Source organism: Haematobia irritans, chromosome 4, assembly GCF_050003625.1.
Source record: "Haematobia irritans isolate KBUSLIRL chromosome 4, ASM5000362v1, whole genome shotgun sequence".
NCBI lineage: Eukaryota > Metazoa > Arthropoda > Insecta > Diptera > Muscidae > Haematobia > Haematobia irritans.
In genome coordinates this window covers 24,540,709-24,553,351 of record NC_134400.1, presented here as the reverse complement: position 1 = coordinate 24,553,351, position 12,643 = coordinate 24,540,709, and positions in this window count along the sequence as shown.

Here is a 12,643-nt window from a genome sequence, read left to right as displayed (position 1 = left end):
TATAGCTTTCGCCCGATTTACACTCATATGACCACAGAGGCCAATTTTTAACTCCGATTTAGTTGAAATTTTGCACAGGGAGTAGAATTAGCATTGTAGTTATGCGTGCCAAATTTGGTTGAAATCGGTTCAGATTGAGATATATCTCCCATATATAGCTTTCGCCCGATTTACACTCATATGACCACAGATGCCAATTTTTAACTCCGATTTAGTTGAAATTTTGCACAGGGAGTAGAATTAGCATTGTAGCTATGCGTGCCAAATTTGGTTCAAATTGGTTCAGATTTAGATATAGCTCCCATATATATGTTTTTCTGATTTCGACAAAAATTGTCAAAATACCAACATTTTCCTTGTAAAATCGCCACTGCTTATACGAAAAGTTGTAAAAATGACTCTAATTTTCCTAAACTTCTAATACATATATATCGAGTGATAAATCATAAATAAACTTTTGCGAAGTTTCCTTAAAATTGCTTCAGATTTAAATGTTTCCCATATTTTTTTTACTAAAATTGTGTTCCACCCTAGTGCATTAGTCAACTTAAATTTTGAGTCTATAGATTTTGTAGAAGTCTATCAAATTCTGTCCAAATCGAGTGATATTTAAATGTATGTATTTGTGACAAACCTTCACTGAAAAAAAAAGCATACCCGGTTCCAAAGATTTTGTCTTTACTTTAAAAAATTTGGTATTGATTCCGAGCCAAAGAAGCGGAGAATACAAGTAAGGATACTTTTACTCTTTTAAAATCGGGTTTTGTGTACTTGCTTCTAGGAAGCAAATTTTAATTTTTCGCTTTTTCAGCTTTTTTTCTTCATATGCTATCAAAGTCCTTTAAAAAAAAAGTTAACGACGACTTTATTTTCCAAATTAAGACTCGACTTCTAGCAGAAATTATGCTGTGTTTCAAGTAAAAAACGTCTTTAAAATAAAGTGTTGAAAAGCATGTCCTATATTTGAACGATTTTTTGCTTTGTAGTCAAGATGCAAAAAGACAACAAATTTAAAGACAATTTCATTAAATTTAAAGATTTTTTCTAAATTATTAAAGTCAAGTTGACCTTAGCCCAAACATTTTTGCTTTCATGTTATGATATCCATTTTTAAATCAAATCACTTAATTATAAGGACAATACGACTTCATTGAAAAGTTTATTGATCTTTGGTCAAGGAAAAAAACTTTATTCTAGAGAAATGCGTCTTCTATGCTAAGCAAAATTTGCATTCGTATTTTAAAGACATGAAATCTTTGACCTCACGACAATATTTTTTTCAGTGTTTATATAAAAAGCCCCCAACACCTTTGACAGATGTGATATGGTATCGAAAATTTAGATCTACAAAGTGGTGCAGGGTATAATATAGTCGGTCCCGCCCGACTTTAGACTTTCCTTACTTGTTTTTCAAATGCAAACGTTTTTAAGAAATCACATAAATTTTTCACTTTCTTCAAAGATGAAACCATATATCCTTTTCGTGTCATTTTAACTGATAAAACGATTTTCGAAAACTTCAATTAACATTTTCCAAGAAGTCAAGAATTTTACTTCCAAACCGCCAACTTACTTACCGTTAGAAGAAAAAACTGGCATTGAAGATATTGGGTACTCATTTACTAGTAACGAGTACTCAAAAAATTTGTCAGTAACGAGTACTTGTAATCAAATACTCGTTACTTTCCCAACACTAAAATGTAGGTTGTTTAAGGGAGTTGGATTCGTGAAATACGTTATAATATATCCAATAGCCAATTCACATAAGGTTCGAAATCTACTAAAAGTGGATTTTAAGTCTCTTTTTTATAAGGCAAATGGCATTTGCAATTTAGTTTAAGCAGATTTTGGAAGTGTAATGTCAATGTGGTATAAGAAAACGTTTATTTAAAACATAATATGATAATGCCATTAAACACAATTATTATGAAATATTTGTGATAAAAAATTCTTAACGGAAAAATCTTCAGAATTACCGTTACATTACGTATTCTTTTTGATTTTTTATGTAAGTGCTCGATTATGTGAATAATTATATTAACTACACGCAGAGAAGGAATATGATCACCTCAAACATGTTTCAAGAGCAAAATGTTATTTTTGTATGGTGACCATGTAACATGTTTGTCACTAAAATTTTATTTTCTCGTCAAATATAACCTGCTTGCCGAAATCAGATACATGATTTCCGAGAAAATAACATGGTCACCACCCAAAAATAACATTTTGCTCTTAAAACATGTTTGAGGTGATCATATTCCTTCTCTGGGTGTACAACTGCCTAAAAATTTGAGAATAACAATTCGAAAATTACCGAGAAGTATTTATTTTTGTCATTACAAGTTAGTCATTATAACTCGCCGCAATGTAATGCAACGTGTAATGACAGCTTTACTCCTGGTAATGTCAATTGTAATGAGATGTGGTTACCTAGTTTTTGTTGGGGCTACTATCATAAAACTTTTCTCGGAAGGTTCGAGTGTGGTTCACTTTGGGTTTAGTGAACTACCCGAATTTATTCTGATAATTGATTGATAGTTTTGCTGCAAGTAGAGGATGCTGATGAGGAATGTGGCAATTCCGAAACGTGAGTCCATTCAACCATCTTGCAGTCTATAGGGCTTTGCCCAAATAAATTTGACAAACATTTTTTCCTCTGTTGGTTAAGCTACTGTTGTAATTTAGTCAACGCAATGGTTTTAAAGCTGAGATCAAAATAACAAATAAAATTTTATTTCTATAGAAAATTTTTCAACATTTTATTTTGGCAGAAAATTTTGCCAAAATTTCATTTCTATAGAAAATGTTGTCAAAAGATTACTTCTACAGAAAATTTTGGACAAACACCATTATAAGTTCCAGTTGTGTTGAAAATGGCCATGGAAGCGTGATTACAGTGCTTATTCATAAATGTAACACGGCTTTTGTATGGTCGTAATTACACATAAGAGAATTATATATACACTTTGGCACACACACACGATAATTTCAATTATCGATAACAGTAGAAGATGACCCGATGACGATTTTGTAGTCTTTAAACTTGTCATTAAGGCCCCTTTTGAAATATTGAATATATCGAGCCTTTCATTAGTGGTTGGGCATATGGTGTAAATTGAATACCCAAATATTGATGCCTCTCAAGTATGTTTTTGTCCGATAGCGATTCGGAATGATTGCAAAAGTTGAATTTATTTATTTAGCTGAAAAATCTGTAATTGTTATTTTCTTTCAAGAATAAATATTTCTCACAAAAAAGTCCTCAATATGATCTTAAAAACGCATCTTAGATAAAGGAAACTATTAACAAAAACCATTGAGTATTTCAGAAATGGGACCTCCCTGTTCTCAATTTACTTACCTTACCTACATATCGAAATAAAAACAATACCGTCACTTTTTTTGTAATATTTTTAAAAGTTTATTCTTTATAACTTTATTCATCATTTTTTTTGCTCTTGTTTGTTCTTCTTCATGTTCGTTAATATTATTATTTATTATTATTTTTTTTTAATATTTTGTTTTTGGTTTTAAATTTCTATAAAGTATATAATATATAATCTGCATTTTGTTTAAATTAATTATTTAATTCTTGTTTGTTAATTTTTAATATTTGTTTTTGTTATTTGTTTTTGTGTTAATTTTATATCTTAAATATTATGGTAAATTTCTATCGTTTTGTTATTTGTGTTTTGTTCTTGTATAATAATAATAATCATATATAATTAAATTACTTTGTTCTGCTCTTGCAGTTGTTTAATCATGTATTACTTTAATTTTATCCATAAAATCAAAACATGTTGTTTTTTGGATCTTAATGAATTTAGGATAGAAGGAAATGCATAGTTTATTTATTTATTTATATGTGTATGATAGGAAAATGGAGAAAACAAAATTTAGGGTCCATGTTTAGGAAAAAAAATAAATAAATAAATAAATTTTTACAGTGAAATTATTTTTACTGTGAAACTCATTGATTCAATTAATTGAAATTTCTTCAACAACAAAATGATAGAAATCGATCACCAACGTCAATTAAAAAACTTAATTGACCCAATTAGAAAGATAAAAGATACAGTTATATTTAAAACAATTAAAGTTTTAATTGAATAGGTTTTGCACATTCAATTAAAATTTTAATTGGAAAACTTTTTAACTGAATATTTTTTCAAAATTAAGTATGAATTTAATTGAAAACAATTTGGTTTGTATTTTTCTTTGTTTTTCACAAAATTAATTGAACCAATTAATATTTTAATTCATCAATATTTTAATTGTCGATGGTACTTATTATCAATTAATTTTTTGATTGAAAGCATAAATGAATTGAAATTATTAATATAAATTAATTGAATCAATTAAACTTTTTTTAATTTTTATCGATGACTGATATCATTAGTTCCGTGATTAAAATAATTTCAATTAAAATATATTTAAAAATTTAATTAATTCAATTTATTTCTGAACAGTTTTTTTTTGTCTTTCATCAATCAATAAATTAATTGATTGTGATTACACTGGTACCCAGAGTTTCATAACATTGACGAAATTTTTAATAAAAATTCAGCCGATGAAACAAATAAATAAAACAATTTTTTGTTTGTTAAATATTAATATAAAAATGTTCATGGTACACAGAAAAAAAATTAAAAAAAAAATTTTCCAATTACAGGGAAAAAAATATCACCACAATATTTCCAATTAAAAAGTTGATTGAAGATGAAATGTTTTTCAATTAATAAATTAATTGATACAATTAACTTTTTAATCAAGCTAGAAACCTTAAGTTAATTAAGTCAATGATTGAAAATTGTACAATTTTTACTTAAAAAATTAATTGAGACAATTAACTTTTAAATCAAACTCGAAAGACTAACGGCCATTTTCAAGTAGCTCCGTTAGGCTTTAAACGCCAATTAACAGAAATTAAATTGCAAATATCTTCTTTCCGGTTAACTTTAACTGAAAAATTGTCAACAGTTAAGTTCCTAAGTGGCATATGGAATATATAGGGAAGATGGCAACTATGTTCATAGAACGGTTGTTAGCTAACGTAGCAATAACGGAGCTTCATGTCAGTTAAAAAGGTGATGGATTTTTTTTTAATTTTTAAATAAAAATTTATTTCAAAAAATAAATTTTTTTATCGAACTTAAAACACAAAGTCAGATAAGAAAGTAATTGAAAATAGTTACGTTTTTAATTTAAGAAATTAATTGAGTTTTGCAATCAACATCAATTAAATTTTTAAATGAATCAATTAAAAAATTAATTGAAATTTTCAAATTAAATCAATTACTTTTTTAAATAAAAGTTTTTTTATTTACGATTAAAACTGTGATTGATACTATCATTTTCGTGACATTTCAATGAAAAAAGTAATTGCATCAATTAATTTCGTGATTCAATCAGAAAAACTTTTTTTCTGAGTTTTAAAAATATTCAATTAAAAGTTTAATTGATTCAACAAATTTTTTAATTGAAACAAAGAAATCAATAGCATCAATAAATTTTTTGAATTGGATCAATTAATTTTTTAATTGACTTTCAATTAATTTTTTAATTGATACTATCATTTCTATGATTGAAAACATTTCAATTAACAATTCATTGAATCAATTAATTTCGTGATTGAAGACAAAAAATATTTTTTTTTGTGTGTATAAACGAAGAAACGTTTCGTAATATGTGCATTGTCCTTATGTCAATTTTAATGAAATTCTCATTGTGTGAATAGGTCATTACCTGTCTGTGTGATAAAATGGGATACACAATTTTGTTATATCCACCACCATAGAATGGTGACGGGGGTATAATAAGTTTGTCATTCCGTTTGTAACACATCGAAATATCGATTTCCGACTATATAAAGTATATATATTCTTGATCAGGGAGAAATTCTAAGACGATATAGCCATGTCCGTCTGTCTGTCTGTTTGTCTGTTGTAATCACGCTACAGTCTTCAATAATAAAGCAATCGTGATGAAATTTCGCATAAACTCGTATTTTGTCTGCAGGCAGGTCAAGTTCGAAGATGGGCTATATCGGGCCAAGTTTTGATATAGTCCCCATATAAACCGACCTCCCGATTTGGGGTCTTGGGCTTATAAAAACCTTAGTTTCTATCCACTTTGCCTGAAATTGGAAATCTAGAGGTATTTTATGACCACAAAGAGGTGTGCCAAAAATGGTGAGTATCGGTCCATGTTTTGGTATAGCCCCCATATAGACCGACCTCCCGATTATATTTCTAGGGCTTCTAGAATCGATATTTTCTATCCAATTCGCCTGAAATTGGAAATCTAGAGGTATTTTTGCACCATAAAGAGGTGTGCCAAAAGTGGTGAGTATCGGTCCATGTTTTGGTATAGCCCCCATATAGACCGACCTCCCGATTATATTTCTAGGGCTTCTAGAATCGATATTTTCTATCCAATTCGCCTGAAATTGGAAATCTAGAGGTATTTTTGCACCATAAAGAGGTGTGCCAAAAATGGTGAGTATCGGTCTATGTTTAGGTATAGCCCCCATATAGACCGATTTCCCGATTTTATTTCTTGGGCTTCTAGAATCCGTAGTTATTATCCAATTTTGTTGAAATTTGAAATATAGAGGTATTTTAGGACCATAAAGAGGTGTGCTAAAAATGGTGGGTATCGGTCCAGGTTTTGGTATATCCCCATATAGACCGATCTCCCGATTTGGGGTCTTGGGCTTGTAGAATCCGTAGTTTTTATCCAATTTGCCTGAAATTGGAAATCTAGAGGTATTTTAGAACAATAAAGAGGTGTGCCGAAAATGGTGAGTATCGGTCCATGTTTTGGTATAGCCCCGATCTCCAGTTTTTACTTCTTGGGCGTTTAAAATCTGTAGTTTTTATCCAATTTGCCTGAAATTAGAAATCTAGAGGTATTTTAAAACCCTAAAGAGGTGTGCTGGAAATGATGAGTATCGGACCATGTTTTTATATAGCCCCCATATAGACCGATCTCCAGATTTTATTCTTGGGCTTTTAGAAATCGTAGTTTTTATCCAACTTGTCTCAAATTGGAAATCTAGAGGTATTTTAGGACCATAAAAAGTTATGCCGAAAATGGTGAGTATATTTTTCGGCATACCTTTTTATGGTCCTAAAATACCTCTAGATTTCCAATTTGAGGCAAGTTGGATAAAAACTACGGTTTCTATAAGCCCAAGAATATTGCTTTGATATAGCCATCACATAGACCGATCACCCGATATTACTTTTTGGGCTTCTAGAAACCGTAATTGTTGTCCTCTTTGCCTGAAATCGAAAGTCTTGAGGTTTGTAGGAATACAAATAGGTGTGCAAGAAATGATTTTATTTTTTAGGCTTCTAGAATCCGTAGTTTTTATCCAATTTGCCTGAAATGAGAAATCTACAGGTATTTTAGGACCTTAAATGTGAGAGCCGAAAATGGCGTATATTGGTCCATGTTTTGGTTTATCTCCCAAATAGACCGATCTCCCGATTTCACTTCTTGGGCTTTTAGAAACCATAGTTTTTATCAAATTTGCATGAAATTTTAAATCTAGAAGTATTTTAGGAACATAAAGAGGTTTGCCGAAAATGGTGAATATCGGTCCATGTGCACTGATAATGAAAATTGCTTGAAACTGAATTATAGTTTCCAGATTTTACTTCTGGTAATCATTTAAATAATGGGGGGGTAAAAATCTACAGATGTTAGATTTTAAATCAAGGCGTTATTTCATCGTTTTCTTGCACACGATGTTTATGATTCCTCTAATACTCAAACAAATATGGTTCGTATAAATCCAGAATCTGATCTAGTCTTCATAGGTAAAATTTTTGAATTTATCTTCGGGAAGTTTACTGGTTGAACTGATCTGCTTGTCACCAAATTCCCCTGAAATTTTCACAGGAAACTATAATATTTGATTCATGGTGGTGGGTATTCATGGTAAGGTATTAAGATTCGGCCCGGCTGAACTTACTGCTTTATATATTTGTTTCAAAATTTCTTTGGTGCAGGAAATTTTTTTTATTTCATTTTATCCAAAATAACTTATAAAAGCTTTTAGAAGAAAACTATTAAAATAACACAGAGAAAATTTCAAGGAAAATTTTCCATTTAAAATTTTAATTGAGTTTTAAAAAATAATCAATTAAAAATTTAAGTTATTCAACAAATTTTTTAATTGAAACAAAAATTAATAGTATCAATTCCTTAATCTATATCTGTCCATAAAGCTCGAAAAATAATTGTATAATTAGATATAATGCATTTGGACGTCAATTGCCTGTTTCGGTATCAGGCTAACATGAAATATAGTATCAATTAATTTTTTTATTGATACTATCATTTCTGTGATTGAAGACATTCCAATTAATTTCGTGAGTGAATCAGAACATTTTTTTTGTGTGAAATTAAAAAAAAAAATATTAAAATAAAAAAATACTAAAATTTAATAAAAAAATTATTAAAATAAAATAAATGAAATATTGGAATAACATAAACTAATATTGAAATAAAATATATTTTTTTTTATTTTATTTCAATTTTTTTAAAATAAAATAAAAAAATATGAAATAAAATAAAATAAAATAAAATAAAATAAAATAATATAAAATAAAATAATATAAAATATTAATTGTTTTTTTTTTTTGTTAAATGGTACAGACCGTAAAACTATTAATGATCATATACCTATGACCGGTCTGTGATGATAAGAGGAAATCGTTATATTTATGGACCAAAAAATATTTATTTAGTTTTCCCCATTTTTACTCTTGAGAAATTAATAAAGTATTCAGTGTGGTGTTCAATGAAGTTTTTCAATGGTGTTTATAAGTTTTTAATAATTAAAAAAAAAAAACTAAATAAATAATATATTATGTTTTATTATGATGGTATTAATAATAGTCATAATAATATCTTCTTGTAGACTTCTCTGAACTTTTTTTTTTAGGTTTTTAATTTAATTTATATTTTTTTGTTATGATTCTTGTAATAATTTTTTATACGTTTTTCTTTAAGTATTGTTTTTTTCATTCTCAATAATAATAATTGTAATAATAATAATAATTATGATAATCATAATTAATAATGATAATAATTCAATGTATATTTTTATTTGTTTTTATTTAATTTGTTTTCAATGACATAATTTATGATTTGCTCTCTTATTATGCAGTTAAACTTTTGCTACAATATTCTAAAGTTTTTTTCGGTTCGGTTCTAGGGTAATAATTAAAGGATCTTTGGGGATTCAAGGTTAGGGATATAGTCTTTTTTTGTTGTTTGTTTTGTTTTTCTCAAAATTATTTCCTGTCATTTTAATTATTTATGGTTGTATTTTTCTATATACAAGTAGAAAATAGGTTGACCAAATATATGATTTTTTTTTGTTTGTTTAATAATTCTTATTAATTTTTTTTTTGTATTTCTGGGTTAAGTTCTTAATACTTTTTTTTGTTATTCGGTGTTTGCTTTCATCCATTTTTGTTTGCGCTTTGAATGCAGATGGTGTGCCTGTACAAACATGCATTCATTATGCTTTTCAACTATTTATTTTCGTAATAATAATGATAATTTAATAATAATATAATAATGATAATAATAATTAATGATCATAATATAACTTGTTTTTTTTTTACTTATTTCTTATGGTTTTCTGTTTTGATTAACAGTGTATGTTGTTTAGTTATTTTTTTTTTATTAACCGCTTGTTTTTAAGACATATTTTTCTATGTTTTTTAAGGGAGTGGAGGTGGTGGTTTTCGTCTATTTTATTTCATATATGTCTATATTTTTTAGGGCAGATGGGGGAGGGATAAGGTTTTATTATTTTACTCCTATAGCTGCTATTTTCCCTAAGGACTTCATTTTCTGGTTCGGGTTTTTTTGGGATTAATGAAATTTATGTAAAAATTATAATATAATTTATTTTATGGCTACGTCTAGATTAATGGATTTCTATTATTTTATTTTTTTTTTTTTGGAAAATTCCATTTTTTATATATTTTAACCATTTCCTTCCTTTTTGGGATAGGATTTCTTGAAATCATTTTATTACAAAAGAGCTGCACTGATGAAGGTGATTTGTTTTTTTTTATGGTTGTTTATGTATAAAATTATTTCGAAATTTTTCGATATATAATAATAAATAATATTGTGTAGAAAATTTACATAAAATAATTGATTAAAAAATACTAGCACAAAATTACCGACATTTGTCCATAGCTTACAAAATTAAGTATTTTAAGTTTAAACAAAAATTCGATAATGGCGTTTTAACAAATGTTACAAAATCGATAAGTCGAAGTGTTTTTGTGTAGCTTTAAAATTCATCTAATCGATTTCGATTTTTATACCCTCCACCATAGGATGGGGGGTATTTTAACTTTGCCATTCCGTTTGTAACACATCGAAATATTGGTCTAAGACCCCTTAAAGTATACATATCCCAGAATATGGTGAAATTCTGAGTCGATCTACCTATGTCCGTCCGTCGGTCCGTATGTCCGGCTGTCCTTCCGTCTGTGGAAATTACGCTAACTTCCGAAAGACACAAGCTATCGACTTGAAACTTGGCACAAGTAGTTATTATTGATGTAGCTCGGATGGTATTGCAAATGGGCCATATCGGACCATTTTTACGTATAGCCCCCATATAAACGGACCCCAGATTTGTCTTGCGAAGGCTCTAGGAGAAGCAAATTTCATCCGATCGGAAATTTGGTATGTGGTGTTAGTATATGGTCTCTAATATTCACCCTAAAATTGGTCCATATAGGTCCATAATTATGTATAGCCCTCATATAAACCGATCCCCATATTTGACCTCCGGAGCCTCTTGGAGGAGCAAATTTCATCTAATCCCGTTAAAATTCGGTATGTGGTGTTTATATATGGCCTTTAACATCCAAGCAAAAATTGATTCAAAACGGTCCATAATTATATATAGTCCCAATATACACCTATCCCCAGATTTGACCTCCGAAGCCCTTTGGAGGTACAAATTTCATCCGATCCGGTAGAAATTCGATACATGGTGTTTATATATGGCCTCTAATATCCATTATATATGGCCTCTAATATCCAAATCGGTCCATAATTATATATAGCCTCTATATAAACCGATCCGGAGCCTCTTGGAGGAGCAAATTTCCTCTGATCCTGCTGAAATTTGGTAGGTGGTGTAAGTATGTGGTCTCTAACAACCGTGCAAAAATTGCTTCATATCGGTTCATAATTATATATAGCCCCCATATAAAACGATCCCCAGATTTGACCTCTGGAACCTCTTGGAGGAACAAATTTCATCCGATTCGGTTGAAATTGGGTACGTTGTGCAAAGATATGGCCGCTTTTTGTCTAATATACCCCGTACGAACTAACTTACAATTTAGAAGACGATGTTAAGAAGTTTTAAGTTTTGTTTGCGGATCCTTTTGGAAGAGCAAATTTCATCTGATCCCGTTAAAATTCGGTATGTGGTGTTTATATATGGCCTTTAACATCCATGCAAAAATTGATTCAAATCGGTCCATAATTATATATAGTCCCCAAATACACCTATCCCCAGATTTGACCTCCGAAGACCCTTGGAGGAACAAATTTCATCCGATCCGGTAGAAATTCGATACATGGTGTTTATAGATTGCCTTTAATATCCAAGCAAAAATTGGTCCAAATCGGTCCATGATTATATATAGCCCCCCATATAAACCGATCCCCAGATTTGAACTCCGGAGCCTCTTGGAGGAGCAAATTTCATTCGACCCGGTTGAAATTTGGAACGTGGTGTAAGTATGTGGTCTCTAACAACCGTGCAAAAATTTCTTCATATCGGTTCATAATTATATATAGTCCCCATATAAAACGATCCCTAGATTTGACCTCTGAAACCTCTTGGAGGAACAAATTTCATCCGATTCGGTTTAAATTTGGTACGTTGTGCAAGGATATGGCCGCTTTTGTCTAATTATATATTAGTAGTATGGACTAACTTACAATTTAGAAGACGATGTTAAGAAGTTTTAAGATACTTTGCCATCGGTAAGTATAACCACAACCCATGTAATTCGATTGTGGATGACAGTCTTTAGTAGAACTTTCTACGCAATCCATGGTGGAGGGTACATAGGATTCGGAGTATATAGTTTTTATTAAGACGGCCAAGTATATAGTTTTTATTAAGATAAATCGACTAATCGAACTTTGATGTTAAAAAATCGACAAGTCGAAATGATTTTTTGTACCAAGTCCGTGTATACTTCAAATACTACATCTTTTGTGGCCATTTTATGTATAGAAATATCGAAATCGGATTTTTCCATTTTTTCTTATTTTAAAATTTGACTAATCGATATCAATTTTTCTTATGTAACCAGGTCCAAGTATGGTATAAATAATAAATCTTTGATGGCCAGGGATATAAATAGCAAACATCGATCAATCAATTGCCTATATAAACGATAAAGTTGATTTGGAGTTTTTGTATTAAGTAAAATCGATTAATCGAATTTTGATATAACTAGGTCCGCGTTTAGTTTAAATACTAAATCTTTTGTGGCCAGTTCTGGGATACAAATTTAGAAAATCGATTAATCTATTGTCTATTAAGTAATCGATATGTCAAAATCAATATATT